Raw genomic sequence first — 23821 nt, forward strand, 5'->3', positions numbered from 1 at the left:
GCACTGCTGCGGGTGACGTTCAATGTGCTGATACGGCGGCTAGATGGGTAGGTGTGCCGACCGAGCGTAGTTCAACACTTCTCCGCATCAGGAAGAAAAAGTGGCGCTGCGGACGGTATAACGGTAAAGTCCCTATATAGAAAAAGTACCGCCATCTACCCTTTCCTCCGCCGTCTCCTCCAGCGCCGCCGCCACAGCCGGTGACTGCGGTTGCGCAGAGTGACTTTCAACATGGCTCTGAGGCGGAAAGAAACAAAATATAAAGAAGTGAAAGCAAACGCTATCATCGTCCAATCGGAGAAACACGAGAGAGAAGCGGCGTTCGTCAAAGGATGGCGGTACTTTTCTTATATAGGGATTATATGTAACGGTTCAGCTGCGCACAACGTCGGTTACGCTGTGTAGACGAGCAGCGTGTTTGATAGTATCGCTGTGTAGGCAGGGCGAGAATGGGGAATTTGTTACTGTCGTCTAGTCAGAAGACAGATTATGCTGAAGTCAGTTTTCTAGCTTGGCGATTGGCATTATTTATCGGTATAAACGCGGCGCTCCCGCCCATTGCAACACAGACGTAGATGCACATTTTCACGCATAAAACAATACTGCAATGGTTTTATACGGTATATGGAAACTTGTTTACGCGATATTTAGTGAGTTCTAATGTTTCAATTTCTAGAAATCCAGCTATTTTGTTTTACTGCTGCCTCACTTACGCTATTTAAATCTTTACGAGACGAATTGTGTTGGTAAGTGCATATGGTTCACTGTTTAGTTGCAATAAAATAAAGCAATACGTCGTGGACTAGATTCATTAATATATTTAAAATACAAGAGCTCTCGTAACTTGAGTCAGCCGACGCACCAACATATAAATAGCCTAGAGCCATCAAGGTCGCAACGTTGGTCCACCACATCACAACATTATTCACAGCACACGCCTCCGCTTCAGATGCTTCCTCTTCTCCCTGTTGCTTTCGCGTGCCATGTTCTTGCCCTTGACAAGAAAGTAAAGGCGTGTAATTGAATAGAACTTCACAACATCGTTTGTGAGCTCTTTCTTGTGCCGCTCACAGCCTATCAAATTTGGAGGCTTCAGCTGTAGAAAGGATGCAAAGTCGGCGATACTGTTCCTTCGAAACTCATTTTAACTGAAGCACAGCCTGAAGGAGTCTTTGAGTGATCCTACCGTTTTTTTTAGTGCTTCAGAAGGGAGCAACAGCACTGACTTTCTCATTCTGTTGAATTCAGTAATGTCCCTGAGCAATCGGAGCACTTGCTTCTTTGCAGCAACCTCCTTGCTACGTAGCCTACTATATAGAATATCAACCTATAATTACTTTTCTTTTCCATGTAGCAGCGCAGCGGTGCCCAATGTCCCAGGCGCTGAGCACCTCATGTGCGGCTTGCAAGTTTCCAATGTCGAGGAGCTCATCGACGCACGCTTTTCGGTGTACCGCTTGCTCATTAACGACGCCGATACTGACCAAGCTACTGAGCAGCCCGGGGCGTACATTTCCGCTCTCAGACAGCGAAACATTTCCGCTGTCTTTCTCACAAATTTTGAGCCCGACGTGCAGTTCGGAGTGAAGCAGTAAGTCTTCTTGCTGGTCTTCTTTGGGCGTGCAATGCAGCCGCTAATCTTGTCGGTAACTTTTCCGACCGTGGAACATTCCACATCGCTTAGGAACTTGCAAACAGTACGAGAGACCCGGAGCTCTTCACCATTGAAAGTGAAACGAACAGACGACATACAACTATTCCAATACGGGCTTTATTTTTTTTTCTTCGCCGCCTGCCACCTGTAGTAGACGACGCGCGCTGCGGAACCGCTCTACTGACCGCAGCGCAAATTTTGCGTCATGACGCGGAGAAGCGGTGAACTACGCTCCAGACGCGCCGGTCGGCACACCTACCCATCTAGCCACCGTAGTGCTGAACTACACACGGACCAAATTTGCGGCAATCCAGGCTTCACCGGTGTAACCTATCTGACTTCAATGGTCGCTATTATTATAATAATAATATATTTCTTTGTCCGTAAACTTGACTATTTTTGTCCAGGATGGAAGATATTGCCGTTATTCATGACGAAAATAAATACGCAAAGTTCATTTTTTTGTCATTCCTATTATTTTAAGAGAGTTGGGAACTCTCACAGCATGGAAACATTGAATAGGCGAAGTGTGGGACATGTTATTCTTACATAAGCGCATTCATGGGTGTAATAAATGTCCGATTTTGCTTCCACATATTCTTTTTTTATTTTTGTGAACAATTATCTCACAATTCATAAAGTTTAAATTCTGCTTCCCGCAATTTAATTGAAATGTTTATCAAGAACCCTAAGACATAATGGCAATTCTCACATTTTCTTGTCTAATATACTTGATTTTCTAAATATTATATAGTTTAGCCCTATATATATTTTATTCTAGTTTTTTTGTATCTAATGTTTCTCATCCTTGTGTACTGCTCGAAACAATTAATTTCACTTGAGGTTGTGATGCTCTTGTGCCAGACTTTGTGTACTGTGAAGATATTTCAAAAGGGGGCCGTCAGGTAACAAGGCCAAGTAGGGCGACGAGGGATTTTCTTTGGTATTTTCATGTTGCAGAGACGGTTAAGAGCCAGATATAGGGAATACTTGACGAGAGACATCCGGTCCCAACTTTAAATCACTTAAACACGAAAACGACAGCAAAAATCGTAGCTTCTCTAACGATGCGCTTCATGTGTAATGAAGCTTGTCTGTCTTCACGTTCTCTTTCTGTCCCGTGCAGCGAAACTGTACAGAAGATGGACAGTCGAAGCCCTGTAGATTACAGTAACCGAAGACTGCGGACGCGTTTCCTTGGATTTCACAGCCGAAAAGAAAGCGGTCTCTCTTGATGCGCGTGGGCACAAGGTAATGGTAAGATTTGACATTGTGTAAACGTTGTATGTCTGTGTTCTTTTAACCTTGCATATAAAATGAGTGACTAAAATACTTTTTTTTTTGCAGTCAGAGCTGAGCGCCCGTCGGTCTTTTCGTGTTTTTTCTACTTTGTTCTCTTTCCGGACATTTACAAACAGCTCGTCCTGAGTTATACAGTTTTTTGCAACATTTATTCACCGTGGCTACTTTATTGGTTTAGGTCTGTGCTATGTTCTTTTAGACAACATAATTTTCCCTCATTGGTACGCTCCTGTGTGACTTAAGGCGGAGTAACCTCTTTTGGAAGAGTGCCGCCGTGAAGTTGTTTTCACTTTCGTTCCGTTCTCGGTCTAAGTCGATAATAATTTTAATTTGAGTTTAACATTCCAGATCAACACTGGGAATACGAGAGCGCGGTAGAATATTGTTGATGACCTTGGGCTAATAAATCTGCCCCTAAGCTTAGGTAGGCCGCGTTTTCTGGTTCAACCACCGTAGGAAAGCGTCCACCACAATCGGGAATCGAGCACACGACTTCATGCTCAGCAGGAGAATTCCATAGCAACCGAACCACTTGGGCTGCTATTTGACCAAGACTATCCTACAGCGCTTCTAGACAGGGGTAATTGGAGATCGCAGGGAGAGGCCTTCGTCCTGCAGTGGACATAAAATATAGGCTGATGATGATTATGATGATGATGAGGATGATCCTACAGCGCTTCTATAAAGAATGCATTGTTTAGTGAAAGTGCTTTGACTTATGTTCAATGATGATTTAATTGTGGATGATCAACATGTATGATTTTAGATTTCCATTGGAGATTTTCTCTAGAATGGCGAGTGAACGTTTGAGCTTGTATTCGTTATCCAAAGAGTGGTAGCATATCTTTATACCTTTAAATTGTATTGCTTGTATTTTTCTCTTTAGAGTACTTAGTTGTATGAAATGAAGGACTGAATTATTTCTATAGCTCTCAAGTTCTAGTTTCAGCATGAATTTTACACTTCTGTTTATTGAAATCACATTCAATCGCAATTATTTCAAATTTCGCATCCTCAGTTTGATTTATGTCACCTAAAAATGTGCATTCCACAACGTCAAAGTTTAAAATCTTGGTTAATAATTCAGGCAGGCCATAAAGTGCACTGGTTAGCAAGCGACGCGACGGAAAGCACACAAAAATGTCACACTTTTCAAATGTAAATCATTTCTCTAAAAGTAAATGGGAACCGGCATCACTATATACCTGCGCAGCCAGGAATTGCATCAATACTTTGTGGTGATGTTCTTGACATTTTTAAGTGCATCAATGGACTTCGTAGCGTGGTTACCTCTGCACTCTCTTAAAAACTCAATTATTGCGATGCAACTGTTAGTTTTGTAAGCAGCGTAAGTAGTTAATGTGCTCTAAGTAGACATTGGTCACCTTCGGCGCTACCAAAATAATTGTCCACTCGCTGATGGTCGTGCCCTTCCTTCCTCTATTCGCACTTGCACCGTAAATTCGCCTGCAATATTGCTCTTCTTAACCACGTCCGCTGTCGTATATACCGCCTGCAAGCTTACGAAATTTCTTAGGAAATTTGTCAGCTGGTCTAGATTTATATAGCACTTATTCTCGGAAGTCGGACTATAGCACACGTAAGGCGCAGCAGCAAAAAAACTGACTTATATAAACCCGTGTGCCGGTAGTCATCAGACGATGGGGCTTTCGATTCCCTTGGGTGTTCATTGCTCTGAAAACCGCTTTTCCTCCTAATAATAACCTTCTAACTAGGCAAAAGCATTCGTACGTCTCAGTACGCGCAATATTTGCCTCTCTACAGCTGCAAAAACCCCAGCGGTCCCAAAGCAGCACTTTTTTGTTGACGCCTGAATGCTAATCTTCTTTTCTGGAGTTTTACGTGCAAAAACCAGTTCCGATTATGAGGCACGCCGTAGTAGATGGCTCTGGATTAATTTTGACCACCTGGGGTTCTTTACTGTGCACTACAACGCAAGCACACGGGTGTTCTTGCATTTCGCCTCCATCGGAATGCGGCCGCCGCGGCCGGGATTCGATCCCGCGACCTCGTGTTCACCAGCGCAACGCCTTAGCCACTGAACCACCGCGTCGGGTACTAATCTGGGATTTGCAAGCCATTGTACGAACTTAACAGGGCTATACAAGTCGTTGAGAGTTAAAAGCTTATTTATCGCCCATACACGTCTCAGAGATATTCGTCCAAAGGACATAGCGCGCTATCTGCGAGCCGGAAGCCCCTATTGTGCTGAAAGTGGCTCCCCGCCTGCGCGCCTACAGCGTCACGCTGAACTCCTTGCCTTATCGATCGCACACCGAAGTGCAGACAGCGTTGACCAGGGCTGCTACGTGCATTGCTTTCGAAAGCTTTGATCCGCGGAAGTCCTCTTTCGCGTAATGTCTGGGCGATGTATGCGGGTCCTGCAACTGCCTTACATTAGGAACTTGGGAATAGCCAGACCTCACGTCTCCTTAGGAATTACTTCAGTCTTGTAACCCGTAAAGAGCTTCTTTCTAGCCCCGTCACACCATAAAATTTCCGGCGACAACATCGTCGCCCTAACAAGCTATGTCCCACGACAGAAAAAGCTTTTGTCGCGCCGATCGGTGCGAGACGATTTTCGTCGCCAGAAAAGCAAGCATGGCCTGTCGCAAGCCAATCAGCTCGCTGGATTACAAGAGAATGGAGGAGACTAGGGCGGAAGCTGCTCGCGTTTGTAAACATCCGGTCAGCCATGTTGCAAATGGGTCGGGCATGGCTAGTTACGTCGTTGTCTGAAAGTATACTTTTTGCTGTTTTGAGAATTTGTGCACGTGCTTTCCGTGAAGAGAAGTCTGAAGAACGAGTGTGCTGTGTAGTACATGGAAGTTATGAGCATTGAAATAGCTGTAGGTTAAGCGTGCATGTGTGTTTAAACTTTGCAGTATTGTTACGAGCCGAATCAGGCTTTCACCAGGAGTATCCATAGCAATCTTTCTTTTTACTGTTGCCTTGGAGAGCAATATAATTATCGTTCCTTCCAATTGTAAAATTGATTGTTCTGCCATAAAAACGTGGGTTATCGTACGCCGGTATTTTGTACCGATGCGTTATGCTTTATTCTATACTAGTCTTATCATCGACCGCTCACGGCGGGCTAATCCCGTCGATAACGTGAGCGGACCGTCGCTCTGACCACTGACCAAGCGCGAAAAGCGCGAAAAGGCATTACCATCAGAAAGGCATCGCTACAAGATACTGGCCCTGTGCTGTGTGAATAGAGGTATGAAGCGACACTGCTGGTGAACGCGACCGACATCGTGCAGGTAATGCACGATGTCGAGTGGAATCATGCACGCGGTGTAGCCTCTGTAGCTGCGAGCGCGGTCGCAGCTACAGATGGCTGCGAGCACGTGGTGTTGTCGGCTAGCTCAAGCCGTCACTGTAGCTAGAGTGCGAGCGATAGTGAAGCTAAAGTGGCACACAGCCAAACAAGATGTTATGGCACGTTCACATCGAGAAACATTCTATCGGGCGACGAGCCGCGCACTTTTGTCGACGACAAAATGGGCGCATTCAGCCAGAATCTCTACTCGCGCATGGCAGAACCCACGTTGCTGCCCACTAACTCTCTAAAGATGCGGTGAAACTCACCAGGCCACTATTGGCAGGTTTTATCCGCAATCATGGTAGTAGTGCAAGAGCATTTATTAAGTGTGTATAAAAAAAAAGGTGGAGAAAAATGCTCAACACACAACAATCGCCGACATTATAATATGGTAACAAGTTTCCATAAAAAAGTGCTGTCCAGACGCATGGCAGATACATACCTGACCAATAAATCAAGCAAATGCGTCTGGACAGCACTTTTTTATGGAAACTTGTTACCATATTATAATGTCGGCGATTGTTGTGTGTTGAGCATTTTTCTCCACTTTTTTTTATACACACCTAAGAAATGCTCTTGCACTACTACCATGATTGCGGAGCAAACCTGCCAATAGTGGCCTGGTGAGTTTCACCGCATCTTTAGAGAGTTAGTGGGCAGCAACGTGGGTTCTGCCATGCGCGAGTAGAGATTACGCTCGAACCATTGGCGTACCCCGAGGAGGGGTAGGGTTCCAAGCCCACAACATTTTTATTGCGATAGCAATTATATGGACACTCAAAAGCAGATTTCTGCCGTCGGCGTCGCCGTCGCCGTGAGGTTCCGTATGACGTCATTTGGAGAATAAATCGTCGCCGCGCGCCGAACGCTGTATGTGCGAGTGAAAGGGCGCGAGGGGCGCGTCTTTCACGGGGAGTGAACGCACAGAGGAGAACAAACGCGCGTTCTGCGCCGTGCTCGCTTAAAGGCTGCAGAAGTAGGCGTCTCTGTTCTCCTTCACAATCACCATGTATGTAGAGCAAACGCGCCTTCTTCCGACGAGCGAGAGGCCGTGGGGGAGGGGGAGGGAAGGGAGGCGACGTTTAGCTGCGGCACGCAGTGCCTATTTATATCAGAGGATCCGGCAACAGTCACCAACGCCGCACGCATTTTGTGCGAACGCGGGCACGTGTTGCGTGTTGCCGATGCTGCTGCATGTCCAAGTTTATACAGCTGATAAAGCTAATATCATTACTCCGTATAGCTCTCTACAAGTTTGCTACCGCAATTGATGCTTCGCCTTTCAGGTGAAACTGCGACAACTTTTTTACGTACATATATACACGCACATATACAAACACATGCACGAACGCACATATACTTGGGTAGGACCACCTCCACAGAAATAAAGTCCTTACTACACTCGTGGATCGAACAGCTCAAACGTTCGCGTACAAACGTGCTGTACCTTGCAACAAAAAGCCGTGCAATGTTTTTCAACATGCATATGAAGTTTTCTCGCCGAGGCCAGAAGGCAACAAATGTTTTAAATGGTGTTTAAAGAAAACTGGCTGCCCAAACCAGCCGATTAATGATCAGCCCTAAGAGAACTATCGTGTCTGCAGTTATGTCAGTGGCCGCTAACACAGCGTCATTTATCACTAACCGTCATTCACAGCAGCTGCACGCTTTCGATATGTGCGTTGCAGACACGTAGACTTGAACGCATTTCAAATGTTCACATGCGCACACTGTATGAAAGGTTATTGTTACGATTCATTCATACCACACACTAAACAGCTGCTTCATAGCAGCAAATCTGCAAGTAGAAAAACATTCAAGATGAAGAGCTTCTAGATCAAATTTATTTCGTACAAAGGAATGGATGACCCATGTCTGCTGGAAGCAGGGCAAGAGTGCTGGTTCTTGAAGCCTAAGAGGGCAGAATTCAAAGCAACTGGAAAGGCAACACGCTATTAAGAGTAACAACAGGTTATTTTTATTGCAATAATCACATCATGATAGCAAACTTGCAAAGTAATTATTCACACATTGCAGGCTGTAATATGATAACACATTTTTGTTAATCTCGTCATACTTCGTCAGAGCAGAAGAATGAGTATTTAAAGACACTGTATGAAGTCAATAAAACCAATAAAGCAGTATTTCACCACAAAGATATGTTACAAAGCTTTGAGACCTACCACATCAGAGGCAAGGAAAATTTACGCCATTCAACAGTGCAATCAGTCTACTCCCGCCCACAGAAAACAGCCTCTGGCTTCAGATGGTTTCTTTTTTGCAGGTCATGCTCGAACTGGTTTTTTGTGAAGTGTTCCTACATAAAAGCAGTTTCACTGATAAGTAAACGCCATCGCAGAAACATATGCAATGTTCAACAGCTGTGCTTTGTATGATACCCTGCAGAAGACTGCGAGTCTTTTAAATATAGAGGAACGAAGTAGTGCATATGACAACCATCTGCGTGTCTATACACGACCCACCATCCCAACATGAGACTGCACGGCATTAAGGTCAATTTACTATAACACAGTGCTTATTAAACACACAAGCAGAATTTTACATTCCCCATTCCGACAAAGGCCGATCGAACAAGCAAGTTATTGCGGGCGGTAAATGGTGAAGCTATCACAGCTGTCTGAAAAGCGGGAGCACCTGGGGTTCTCGCTTACTACAAAACAATGAACACTAGTGCATAAACCAGCGTTACATGGAAAATCAGAACGCTGAAAAAAAATTAAAAAAAAACAGTATAGAGAAAAGCCAATGTGAAGCGGGCAAATTGTATTGCTAGTATTTACTCTGTTTTGAACACACCGTTCTAGACCCACATAGCCAGAACAATCGCACAAGGAACACAGCGAGCTGGGCTAGTTGGTAGGTTAACATTCTTGGCATATGTGTGCAGCGCGACAGAGACCTGTCGTTCATTCCTTGTCTCGCGCGTCTATGTCGCGCTTACACCGTGGGCTCGCTGCACATTTACGCCAAGAATCGTACAAGTGAACAACATCTCATGCCAGGCGTACGCATCTCAGCGTTAACACAGGTGTTACACGATATAAACGTAGCTTTACGTGTAAACAAGGCGAGCTCACCTCGCATATGTTGATCCTCTTCGGAGCCGGCCGTCTCGGCCCATATACGCAGTACCCATGCCAGTCGCCGGCGCACGTCTGTCCGCCCGGCAACGCGTAAAAAGCTTTGCCACCTTCCATGTGGTGTGTGCAGTTTGGCGCGCTGAACCCCGTTATACAGGAACACAAGTGTCAATATGATGTGTTTCAGATCACTTCGCCGAGGCCCTTGACCTAATATCGTTGAATAACGTACCTGTAATCCGCAGCCGATGAATGAAACGCACACTCGACGTACGCTTGCCGGTCCGCTGATTGCAATGCCGATGGCACAAATTGAAACCACGAGTGGGCGGTGCGCCTGTAAAGTGGGCTTCGGAGTGGCGCTGTTGCACATTTGACGTCATTTTGCGCCACGTGATAGCGCTCGACGAATAGCGGTGCGAGTGGCGCCACTAAAGTAATGCGCAACTGTGCTCCCTGCGGGAGCATATATATATAGGAACACTAAAGTATTACATGGGAAGGACCGTGAGAAGTTCAGTAAAATGGGTACAAAACAATCTTAGTTCGCCGGAGGCTGTATACAGTGAAACTGCCTACCGCAAAGGAAGCTACCCCTTTCAATTCCAGGAAAATCACCATCCCAGAACTCATTGTCTTCTTCGCTACCTTTTTTTTAACACCTCGCATTAGGTGATAATGCACTTACATGGCAGACATAATTTGTTCCAGTAAAAACATTCACTGACTCATCTCATTGCAGCCGTCATCACCTCCACTTCTACGGTAACCAATTTTCTTCTCAAACTCATGATATTGAGCACATGACGTCCAATCTAAGCTTCATGCATGGGATGCAGTGTGATGTAATATGTTAGTAGAGAAGGAACTTCAGATTATTAAGTGGATTTTTAATTGTACAAATTTTGCTGGTGAAGGCACATAGCTAGGGCTCAAATTATCGACTGACACTACTCGAGAACGCCTGCTCACCAAGTGAGCTTCTAATGAACGGAAAATTGAGAAGCAGAGTATCTTGTCCGTATAAAGCCATTGTAAAGAGGTGCCTTCAATGCTCACCATGGCCAGAATTTGAAGAGCTGCCCCGTTGAGAAGATCATCCATAATATTCAGGCCTCTTCGAGCATGGACTGCAAATTGTTCCTCTTCAGTGCGTGGCACGCATGGAGTTTGTGTTTCACCTTGCTTTTTTTCAGTATTTTAAAGAAAGATGTATCATATGACACTCTTGGAACATACCCCCGCGCTGGCACGTGCAGAAACATGGCACCAATAACAAAGTAGTTTCATTGCTGCCGCCTTACGTGTCATTCATGTGTCCTGTCACATGAATGACAGGACATATGGTTCACACAGGGTTCACTATGACCGCCAGGTTTTGTGTGCCTAAAAACTGTGTTGCCTTTAGGCATCGTCCTGGCGCCACAGCCAATTGTGGTTGCGCTGCCGTTTTTTTTTGTCTCATTCTCTCTCTATCACCTCTCAATGTTGTATAATTCAGAGTTAACGTTGCCAATAAGAAAAAAATTCATGGTGGATGACTTTATCCAGCTTGGAAACAAAGAGGTAGGAATTAGCCATACAGACGCCTGCTACACTATTAAGTTTCAATTCAATTTGTCAACTCAGTTCAATTTATTTCTTCATTTATACACTAGAACGTTCTCCAGGCTAAAAAGGTCTGACTGAGGCCTTCACTGAGTCCCGAAGACATTTTATAAAGCAGAGCTGCTGAAAAAAAAAAAGATAACGCGTTCGGATGAGAATGTCAAAGAAACGCGTTAGCTTTGGCCTTCATCCTATATAGCGTATGCTAAAGTGAGTGTCATGCTTAAGGCGAAGACCAGTTTGAGGGACCTGATCGAAAAACCTAGAGCGGTTGAGACCTCACACAGCGCTACTTTCAAATACTAATAATTATTTTCAGAAATCTCCGCAAATCACCCCGTTGTGCACATACACGGTGTTTCAGCTAACTTGAACCAAGTATTAAAAAAGAAAAAAAAGAATACATAGAGCGCTACGCGTGTCGAATTGGCGCAGTACTGTTCTGAGTCGTATGGAGCACGTCATGATATTTTTTGCAACCCGTCAAGCTGGTTATTACCAAAGATTGCTTAATGAACTTTCTAAATAGAAACTCTAGCAAAAAGAAAACCGCCACCCACATGGATCCAAAGAAACAGTTCCACTCAACGTGAAAGCTGGGGAAGTGCGGAGCAGCCGGGAGTGTTAGAAGCGATTTTAACAAATTTCTGCTAATTAATTTGAATAATTCATGAGTATTCTTGTACTTTCAATTATTCTGAATCTAGTTTGTTTAATTTTGCCCGGTTCTAACAGGCCCAGCTGTTCCGCACTTCCCCAGCTTTCGCGTTGAGTGCAACGGTTTTTTTGGCTCCATGTGCATGGCGGTACTTTCCTTAGAAGCGATTGTAACAAATTTCTGTTAATTAAGTCGAATAATTCATGACTATTCCTGTACTTGCTATTATTCTGAATCTATTTTGTTTATTTTACCTGGTGTGCGCTGGTATTGGCAGGTTTTGGCCCTGTTTTGCGCTTGTGTTTTCTGAGCGTGAAGACATGACACATTAGACGCCGACAGCCCGGGCCCCTAAAGTGTCTGCACTTAAAATTACGAATACAAGTGAATTCTACTTTGGCTCCGTACCGCTTTAGCATCGGTAACAGTCACTCTGTAGTTACGAGGACGGCCTGCCAGCCAACAAGACCGTGATAGTCGTGCTTACAGCTACAGCGCGTGCTTGAGTGTCCTGCCGGTCTTCACTGTGCGCTATGTAGGACAATATGTCATCCATGCTCACCAGATGCATTGCACCATACCTGAACATACACAGCGCAGAGTAAACCACGCTCTTTGTCGCAGACGAATAAATTTTGCAACGGTCCGGAATGATCATGTTAATTTTCTCCAACGCAACAGCACAGAGATAAAAATGCTATGTACTCATGGTGAAAGCCCGATTCAGCAAGTACCAACAGTGGAAACACAGACGCACGCTTTATCCCCACTTATTTTTATGCACATAACATGCCTGCACTACACAGTACCCTGGTCATATGGAGGCTTCCCTGCGCATGAAGCATGGTACAAATGCACAAACTACCAGCAAATGTACTCGCAGACTACAACGTGACAGGCCATGGCTGTGCCATTGGCAAAATAGCTAACCAGATGCATGTTTTAAGAAGAAAGGCGCTCCAACGGCACGCCGCCGCAAGAGGATGTCGAATAAATGTTCGGCGCCACTAGGAAGTGGCCCCTATATTAGTGGCTACTGCTTCCTTGGTTTCGTTGGGGTGCCCAGCAAAAACGGCAGAGTGACAGGCCACCAACATATGTGCTGTCCCTTGCGTCGGAGCTTGACGTAATCAAACAATAGTTCAAGACGCCGCCCGCACTCGTCGGAGCACCTGGCTTTCTTACATCGTGACCGTCTCCGCCCCTATACCCTCCGTTATCTTACCATTATCTCTTCATCCAGGGTTCAATGGGCAGCGATGTTTTTTTTTCTGGCGATAAAAATTAGTCTCGGACGTACCGATCGGCACAACGGTGGCTTTCTAACGCGATAGCGTTAAGGGACCCGTGTCGCAGAAAATCCGGCGTAGGCATCCGTGGCGGAGGAAATCTTCCCGAACCACACCCACCTCGCAGGCCCTCCGCATGGCGCAAGGTGTGACTGCAGGAGAAAATCAACCCAAACCACTCCGACCGCGCAGGCCCTCCGCGTGGTGCAAGGTGTTATTGATCAAAATTGATTTTCTCACTGTGAAAGCCGTCAGAAAAATGGCAAAGTACGACTTGAGCAGAACCTACAGACATGGTGGCGTCGGACTGTAAACATAATTCTGTTACGAGGAAACTCAAACACAAACCCTTTTCCAGCATTTCTACCATACCAACAGTGGCGCGCTCGGGTAGGCTACTTGCGAAAACCTTATCCTGATGGCACTCGCATCCTCGGCACGTCAAATTGCGACTTGGCCTGCCTAATGCGCTTGGGACACGCGCGCGCGTCTGGGAAATAGCAAACAATTATTAAAATAATAAAAAAGGTCCTAGGGCCTTCATATATTATGTAAGGGGGTTTATTTACAAGCTGGAGCTACGAACAACAGCCATGGCCCAAGAGCGTCGGTCACGGTCTCGCGCTTCTCCGGGCGGCTGGACTTCGTCATCCTCTCTCAATGGCTGCGGACTCTCTTCCCCACTACTTTGGCCCCGGCGACGAAGAGGAGCCATCCTGGAGACTCAAGGTGAGGCAAGTACCAGAAGGGTCGTAGTAGGGCTTTAAGCGGCCCACGTGGACTGTTTCACGACCACGGCAGCGTCTGTCGGTGGGAGGTGTCACAGGCTCGACGACGTAGTTTACCGGCGATGTGCATTCAACGATCCGGTAGGGACCGTGATACTTCGCTGCAAACTCGCGGGAGAGACCAGGGGTAGGGGCACGGAATTGAAAGCCACACGAACGAGCCAACAGGGAAGGTAGGGGTAGGTTCAGCCGGGTCAAGGCGCTCTTTTTAAGACCTTGGGTCACGGATGTAAATGAGCGTGCGAGTTGGCGGCACTCTTCGGCACATTGAGCAAGTTCTGAGACTGGGCGGTATTCGGATGCATCCGGGCGGTACGGAACTATAGTATCCAGTGTGGAAGATGGCTCACGTCCGTATAGTAAAAAGAAAGGCGAAAATCCAGTGGTGGCTTGCGTGGCTGTGTTGTATGCATATGTCAAAAAAGGAAGCACCAAGTGCCAATTAGAATGGTCGGAGGCTATGTACATGGAGAGCATATCACCGAGTGTTCCATTAAAGCGCTCCGTCAAGCTATCAGTCTGCGGATGATAACTTGTAGTGGTGCGATGAATGATATTGCACTCACTGAGAAGCTCTTGGATGACTTGATAAAGAAACACACGGTCTCGGTCACTAAGCAGCTCGCGTGGCGCACCATGGCGAAGAACAAAGCGGCGCAAGACGAACAAGACAACATCTCGAGCTGAAGCTGTTGTAAGAGCGGCGGTTTCGGCATATCGAGTAAGATGGTCGACGGCCACAATAATCCACCGATTGGCCGCAGGGGTGGAAGGAAGGGGTCCGTACAGGTCTATGCCGATTCTATAGAACGGGCGAGTGGGACAAGGCAAAGGTTGTAATGGGCCAGGTGTGTGACAAGTTGTTTTCTGGCGTTGACACTCAATGCAGGAACGAATGTACTTGCGAACGTATGCGTACATTCCACGCCAGTAGAATCGCTGGCGAAGTCTATCATACGTTTTCAAAACTCCAGCATGCGCGTTTTGTGGGTCTGCGTGAAAGTGCGAGCACAGATCTGAGCGAAAATGGTGAGGTATAACAAGAAGCCACTTTCGACCATCGGGCTGGTAGTTGCGGTGGTACAACATGTCGTCCCGGAGCGCATAATGAGGTACTTGGCGACGAAGGGCACGAGAGAGCTGTGGGGCTGGTGTCGTCGAAGGCATAGGAGAACGTCGATCAGCGAGGCGATCCAGGGATCCTTGCGCTGTTCAGAAGGCATGTCAGTGATAGTGATGTTAGCGCAGGAACTTGCGGAAAGGGAAACAGGCGCAACGTCAGAAGGCAGGGGCGAGCGGGAAAGTGCGTCGGCGTGCTTGCGTCCTGAGCGGTAAATGACGCGAATGTCGAATTCTTGTAAACGACGCACCCAGCGTCCAAGTCGACCCGACGGATCCATCAGTGAAGCAAGCCAACAGAGCGAATGATGATCGGTGACGGCATCAAACGAATTGCCATACAAGTAAGGGGGAAATTTCTGCAACGCCCAAACAATTGCCAAACATTCCTTCTCGGTAACCGAGTACTTGTGCTCTGCCTTGGTAAGGGCACGACTCGCATAGGCAACAATGTACTCAGAGAAGCCAGGCTTACGTTGGGCAAGGACAGCGCCAAGGCCGATCCCACTAGCATCCGTGTGTACCTCGGTCGGAGTGGTAGGGTCGAAGTGACGTAGGATGGGCGGTGAAGTCAAGAGACGGCGTAAAGTTGCGAAAGCCTCATCACACGCCGGCGACCAACCAGACAGATAGCTATCACCGGTGAGCAGCTTCGTTAGTGGTGCTATTATAGAAGCGAAGTTCTGCACAAAGCGGCGAAAGTATGAGCATAGACCAAGGAAGATGCGAAGCGCTTTCACGGTGGTAGGCTTCGGGAATTCAGCAACAGCACGACGTTTCTGCGGATCGGGAAGGACGCCGTCCTTAGAGACTACGTTGCCCAGGATGGTGAGTTTGCGAGCTCCGAATCGGCACTTCTTGATGTTAAGCTGAAGGCCTGCACGCGTCAAACAGCTCAGTACCTCGTGAAGTCGACGGAGGTGACTGTCGAAATCAGGGGAGACAACGACGACGTCATCCAAGTAGCACAGGCACGTCTTCCATTTCAATCCACGCAAGACACTGTCCATCATTCTTTCGAATGTAGCTGGGGCATTACATAGGCCGAAGGGCATAACATTGAATTCGTACAGCCCATCGGGAGTTACGAAGGCAGTTTTCGGGCGATCGGATGGTGCCATAGGGACCTGCCAATAACCGGACCGTAAGTCTAGTGATGAAAACAATTCGGCTCCTTGCAAGCAGACGAGGGCATCATCGATGCGTGGCAGGTGATGGTGCACTGGTCGCCTGAACGGAACTGGTGGGTGCCGAACGGGTGCCGACACGGAAGAATAGCTCGGTTGACGAGGCGGCCCGGCAGCGACGACTTGTGCATACGACAAGGGCGCAGGCTCCGGAGGTAGCGGACGAGCGAAAGGCAAAGCGTCAGTGAGCTCTTCCTGGATAACTTGGCGTATGACTGGGGCCAGATGTTGTGCCTGTGCTGGCTCGGGCGTGCTCAATAAAATAGAAAGTTGTCTGGCGACCTCCTCACGCACGAACTGCTTTATCTGAATCAACAGTGCATTCTGGTCACCCAGAGTCAAAGCCGCGATCGAATCGTTCTGTTCCAGAGGGCGTCGAGTTTGGGCGCGTTGCGTGCGCAATTCGTCGAAACTCTGGCACAAGCTGACAACATCTGCGACGGTTTGGGGGTCTTTGGCCAATAACATTTGAAACGCGTCATCGGCTATTCCTTTCAGGATTTGCTTGATCTTATCCGACTCGTGCATCGACGGGTTGATACGCTTACACAAGTCGACGACGTCTTCAATATAACTGGTGAAGTTCTCACCGGGTTGTTGAGCGTGTTCACGAAGTCGCCGTTCTGCGCGGAGCTTGAGTACTGCGGGGCGGCCGAAGATTTACGAAAAAGTGGTCTTGAACGAGGCCCAGTTATGAATCTCCGCTTCGTGCTTGCGGAACCAGAGACTGGCGACGACAGTCCAGTAAAATATGACATTGGTCAGCCTAGTCGCATCGTCCCATTTGTTCACTGCGCTCACACTCTGGTAAGTTGCCAACCAGTCCTCGACGTCTTGGTCGTCAGTCCCGCTGAATATCGGCGGGTGACGCTGAGGCAGCGCGCCGGGTGAGACGGTGGGCTGAGTCTGAGAAGGACCTTGGGTGGTGGTTTCTTCAGCCATCGCTGGCGCTGGAGGCAGGGTACGGCTACGTAGTTCCAGGTTGGGAGACTAGGAGATACCCAGCACCTTTCCACCAAACTGTAAGGGGGGGGGGGAGGGGGTTTATTTACAAGCTGGGGCTACGAACAACAGCCTTGGCCCAAGAGCGTCGGTCACTGTCTCGCGCTCTCCGGGTGGCTGGGCTTCGTCATCCTCTGTCAATGGCTGCGGACTCTCTTCCCCACTACAATTAATATAAGACGACTTATATTGCCCCTGGAAAAACGTCTTCCCAGCAATGAAATTTTGTTTAAAAGTGAAATCCACTTTAAGGGGATCGGTGTAAGCTTGGTCCTTGTAAGCTGGCTTTCCCACGTTCTGCGTTGCCTTGAAGCCTACTCATAAAGAGAAATGCGATGCGAACGGGGCCCGATAACGCGATCGCGTTCCACTCTTAAAGGCAAAGCTTAAGCATCTTCCGATTTTTTATGTCGCACGACCTAGCACGATGTTGATATTCCTGTTGCCGATGTAGTCGCTGAGCGGAAATTTTCTAGTGTGAACTGCGATTTGTGATTTTTATGAAAGCGTGTTACCGCATTTGCGGACGTAATATAAATTCTATGTTTGATGTGTGTACAGTGTTTCTTGATAGACACATCAGAAATATACCGGCACTAACCATGAATTCAAAACGACCCTGCAGGAAGCCACCTAGCGAGTTTCAGAGCATCACGTGTGTGTTGGTGAGCGGCAACGAGCCTTTCGTCGTGGGCAACGAGAGATTCGGCTTGATGGCACTGGTTTTGTCACCGGCTACCGTGCGGCTCCTCGATCGAAAGAAAGTCTATCGGTGTGAACGCGCCATCAGGTTGAGGATGGTCACGGCGACAGCTATTGCTTAGATTTTCAGCAGAATAGTTGTGAGGTGGAATCACAGTCAGCATCTACACGAGTTCTTTGAGGCAACGCGGAATCGAGTTGAGTACCACACTGCACAAGTTATGCCCGCTTCACCTTGAACTAATATTTTTGTTAAGCTGAATTCACCCATTCTATTTTATGCGCCCTAGGTCTCTCATTTTTTAGGTTCCTGATTAAAGTGATCGAAAACGAGAATCCTCTTCCGATTCTTCTTGTGAACATTTCTTTATTAAAAAAAATGTCACAGTTTCGCCCTAAGGGCGAAGCAATGAATGCGATAGCAACACAGCAATGTCATACGAAGTAAGGTGAGCGGCCTTGGTAGCAATATGAATTGTAGTAAACATGAGCTGATTAAGTAAGCAGGTGTGCTGCGGCGTAAGTAGACCGACATGAAGAGAGACTCGATGACCACGAGAAGGCGCGTGTGAAATGGTGGTGTTGATGAGAAGCGCTGCCCGTGGGCAGCGCGTGCGAAGGGACACACCTGTAGTGCTGCACTGCCGATCTGGGCAGCATTGCATGTGTAGCGTGCGTTGGAAAATGTGGCCCGACTATTACTAACTGAATGAACAAGCGTGGTGTGAGCGCGCACAAACAAACATGAAAAGATCACACTGAATGACTGCAGACAACGACTGTCAAAACGCTGGCAGCGCAACGTACCTTCACCCGCGCAGCGGGCGAAGGTACGTGCGGTCTATCAACGGAAACTGAGCGGCATAAAGGTCAGAGCCGTGTGGAGATAAGAGACGGTGCGGTCGAACGAACGACGAGCGCGGTTGTTGGAAGCGTAGAAGTGCGCCCCCCCCCCCCCCCCCCCCATGCTCCCTCCGGCGCTGGCTTCCCGCTTCCTGGCTTGCACGTGGGAGATTGAGTGCGTTCGCTCTCCGTGATAGCGCGCGTCCCCCCACGCTTCCGCTGGGGCATACGGCGCGCGGCGAAGATTTTATCTATACGGAACGTCACGGCGACGGCGACGGCGACGACGACGGCAGAAATCCGGTTGAAGTGTCCATATAATTGCTATCGCAATAAAAGATATTTGGGGTGATTTACCTGGCATTCTTCTGCAAGTACGAGGCCGGCATGAAATCAAGCCAGTTTCTATTTTAAAGGCCCGTTATAGTCCGACGTTTCCGGTGCGCGGGCCAGCGTCGTTTGCGGCCGGTCACGCTACGCCGGTTACGCTGCGCCAGCCGAAACGCTATCTCCTCTATACTCCGACGCGCACGCCGTTGGCTGTTATCTTCGGAGCATGCGCAGAACGATCCCAAGCCCGCGCACCGCTTTGAACCATCGGCGAAGCGGCGTGGGCGCCTTTATTTCTTCGCGCGAAATGCATTGTGGATCGGCGCAGTCGACGCGACCAACGCGCGAATGGGTCAGGAGCGAATTCGGCGCCTGGCCCGTCGGGGCGCGCCGAAGCCGCCGGTTACGTTGGCTGCGCCGGTGCGCCCGACTATAGAGGGGGTCGTTTTCGCCAACGTTACGTAGCGTGCGCGCGCGCTCACGTTACGTCGGACTATAAACGGCCCTTAACACGTATGGAACCTCATAAAAGGGTTCGGACGTTTCAGACACTTTAGGCCAGAGAAAAAAAAAACTGACTGTGTTTTTTTTAATAGATAAAAGTGTTTGGTAGCTAAACTTCGTAGATAAAGCCTAATAGCTCGTCTTATGGGATAGGCTGCTGTTTTGTAGATTTGGCTCCCAGTATGAGCCGCCCCGCAGGGTCTATTCATTCTTGTTTCAACCTCTAAGCTGTATGTTCCAGTTTTCACTTTCATGTCATCATTTTACCTCACTTATCCGTGCCGAGGCTAACTTGTATCTGTAGACGCATGGTTAGGGCTTCCGGTTATGAGTGACGTTCGCAAAGGAAAATAGCTGTACTTGCTGTATCACATTAGCCGAAGAAAATATATCCCTTCTTCCCTCGCAAACATCACCAAGGCAGAGTAATGCACCGAATATAATAAGCTCACGCAGGCTGCTGTACAAAGGAAATGTTAACAAAAGGGCGGCCATAAAACCTGAAGTACACTTTAACAAGCCGTCCATCCTCTCAGGCGCGTCTGCGGTTAATGGGTTTAATTAAAGATGGATCTTTGGGAACCGTGCTTATAATTAGATGCCGTGCGCTAACGACGTGCCGAAACTCAAATAAATTTCTCTTCACCAGCAAAAACTTGAGCATTAGCGCGAAGCGCCCCCAAAAAGGCCCGTCATCGTCTCAAAGTTATCTTCCCTCATCCCAAACCCATTTTCAACGCCGCGGAGCTAAGAAAAGTAAGCGAAATATGGCATACATCCACGGACCACGCTTTAAACAATATTCGTGTCTTGTTGGCACTAGCGTAAGAAAAGCAGTAACGTAGGCAGTAATTTCGCCCGAAGCATTCCACCTGCATACTTATTTAATTGTGCTGATGATAGCCCAAAAGAGGAAAATACGATATGCAGAATGTTTCGACCAATGGAGCTAAAACTAAAGAAACAAAGGTGATATATAATGTTATTATAATACGACGCTATAGGCTTGTGTTAAGAGAGCCTAATGTGTTATAAATTTTGGCCCGGTAAAGTGATATATGAAATTTGTGACGCATAATTACAGTGCGCTGTGCTGTAATTTTCGGCAATGAAAGCAGGTAACATAAGGTTGGATGCATGACACAGGTTTATGTTCTATAAGAACATTATCAAAAGATGTGGGGTTTCGTTATAAGCATATCGTTCAAGTCTTCGGCGTCAAGTACAAATCAAATTAAAAGAATTCGCTTGCCCGTTTTATGAATTACTGTTATTTTTTTAGTTTGCCCGTTTTATGAATTACTTTTAGCTTTTCATGCTAAATGCTTTCATGCTTTTTCATCTCACATCTCTAAAATAATGGCGTATGATCAAGGCATATTGAAAGCATCTGCAAATAACTCAACTGAAGAAAAAAGCAACGCAAAATATAACATGCCGTATAACAATGGAACTAGATCACTATATTCAGTTTTGCTTATCAAGTCAATTGAAACAGAGTATGTTGATGGGATTTAGGCCGTTTCAGAATTCTGGTAAGGTATAGGCCATCTTTCGGTTGAAGTGTTTCATCAGTAAGAGATGGTTTTGGGATGGTCCTTCTACATAGATTTAACAGATGGGCAAGGACAAAAGCCGTTAACCATTCATGCTTGACAAAATGGGGATAAATATAACAAGCCCGTTTTGAGACAAATAGAGATTAGTCTTGGTGTGTCGTCTATTCATTTAGTTCATGTTTATGGCAGCGATATTGAAGGAAGCCTCTGTTACAGCATGTTAAATTAAGTGTTTACCTATTTTTCACGATAATCCCGCCGACTTCCCGAATATTCCTCATTCCTTGTTTTTCATTATGGATTGTATATTAGTAACTGGGTTGGTATCAACTATGTGATTTATAATTAAATAACTTCCTGTTCTGCAGGTCCTGACCTTCAAATTAAAATAAAGGAATTCAAAAATGTAAAACATTATTTTCATCTGTTATTTTATCACAACAGTTTAGTCAGTAAAAACAGTACTCATCGCTTTCTACAGACTAGAAAACGACGAGGGTGCTTTAGCCCTGGGCCCTTCAAGGGAGCAAACTTGCTCGTTTAATAAAGTTTTTCCATCCATGCGAGAACTATCGCCCAAACTCATTGACTAGCATTCTATTCAAACTATAAAGAACAAGTAATTTATTCACACTCATCAATCCCCAGGATTGTAACCCGTTCTTCAGTCCATGTAAGGAGGCTTTAAGGAAAACATTTTCATGTGATACTCACGTTTCTTGTTTCACTTAAGATATGTTCGCCGCCTTAGATCAAGGATTTCATATTGAGCGTATATTTCTTTAGATTTTGCCAAAGCTTTCGACACGGTATGTCATATTATACTTATCGTTACACTTAATCAGCTTAATAATAATCCAAATGACCTTCGCTTAAAGAATTTCTTTTCAATCGAACTCAATATATCGCATCTAAGAGCTGTTCATCTAGGTTGTCACCAGTTGCACTCGGAGTGCCACAAGAATCCGACTTGGGACTCTGGCTCTTCGTGATTTATAATAATGATATCCCTAACTGGTGAAATCTAACCATAAGAAAATCAGTAGCCCCTCCTCTGTCGAGGGAATGCGGGTGCGCGAAGCTTGTCGTGTGTTTCTTCGGTATTAATCCGAATGAATTGCACTGACGAATACCACGTTGTGCGCCAACCACAACCGGTCACATGCACTACAGCTGGCACCAAAGTTCCGGATGACAAAGTCGCGTTGAAACCTGGCCGTCGCCCCGGGGAAGCGGGCGTGCACCACCGTTGTCGGGTTCCTGGAGGGCTAGACGACGCTGACGTTTGGCCTCAACATCGCGCTCCCTCAACTTGGGGTCCACGGCTCTTCATTGACGTTTCGCCTGGGCTTCGGAATCCCTCACCCTAGAATCGGGACGTCGAGAACGAGCTCTTTTGCGAGCGCGTTTATGGTAGATGAATTTCCATAGAATTGCTTCAAAATTAAACCTGTCCGTTACGTAAGACAATGAATGGCTCACACCCCCTTAAGCAATCGCTCCTACCCCCGTAAACACGGCCTCCTCAAAATGGCGACAGATCTAGGCACCAGACAGGTACGCTGGAAAGATAAGCGGTAACGCAGCCACCTGTGGCAGTAGACGACGGCGACGAATGCGGGAGCAGTGACACGAGCGCGTGCCGAGCACGAGTGCAAACCGAGGGGCACCAACAAGCCAGCTGCGGAAGAAGATAACGCTCGAGCCAACGCTGATGAGGATAATTTTGTGCGTACATGGACGCCACTGAAATCTGTGATATAACAAGCTTCGCTTGAACATACTGTGCGTAGGTGACTATAAAATTCTGCAAGGTCACTAACTCTTGTGATTCATAAAAGCAGCAAGACGAGCTCTACAATGTGTAACTCTGGTGTAAAAAAAGTTGCAGTGGCTTAGCTCGGCTATGCCAGTATATACGTAGCGTTAGCAAAGGTTCAGCTGATTATTCTTAGCTTTCCTGGTTGTCTCCTACGCTCAACCGCTAATTGCCAGGCAACTACTTCGGGATCCGATGAGTCAAGCTTCTCCGTTCTTCTGCGCTGTTGAGCAGCATTTGCGCTCTCCTTCTCCATGGCTATACCACACTGGCAAACGCCAGTCAGAAGCGCAGCGGCTCCAGCGCAGTGTCAGACGGTGATGCACAGCGAGCTCGCGCCGGCGCCAGTGCGTCTACCACGGCTACGACGTCACTCCTCTGGAATGCGCAGACCGGCGGCGGAGTGCGCGAGCTCCGGTGGCTCCGGTGCGCAAGCCGTGTGACATCACTGATCCTTGCGCATGCGCAGCACGGCTCTTGATAGTGCCGCGCGAAACGGGCTTGGCTAGGCCAGTGTAGCTAACGCTGCAAAAATGGCTTATGCAACATAACGCTAACAAGTGTAAATTGATGCGCGTATCACGTACGCGGCCAACAGTGTAGATATGTACTGAATGATACTTTGCTATTATCAGTTAACGCTCACAAATATCTTGGCGTTCACATAACAGATGATCAGTCATAGATTATGCATTTTAATTGTATTACTAATGCTGATCACATTTACGATATTTTCGTCCTAGGTTTTCCAGTGTTCCTACTTCTATAAAGGTCCCTCTACAAAACCGCAGTTCACTCAAAACGAGAATAAGCGTTTACCTTTCGGGATAAGCATTAAGAATCACTAACCCTTGCCCTGGAAGCGATTCAAAATCGAGCACCTCCCTTTACTTTATCTGACTATTCCCACCATTCCAGTGTAACTGCATGAAAATAGACCTAACTCTGCCAGATCTCTCATTACGCCGCAAATCTGCTCGCCTTGCCTATTTCAAAAGGTTAATCAC

This window comes from Dermacentor silvarum, chromosome 4, assembly GCF_013339745.2.
Source record: "Dermacentor silvarum isolate Dsil-2018 chromosome 4, BIME_Dsil_1.4, whole genome shotgun sequence".
NCBI lineage: Eukaryota > Metazoa > Arthropoda > Arachnida > Ixodida > Ixodidae > Dermacentor > Dermacentor silvarum.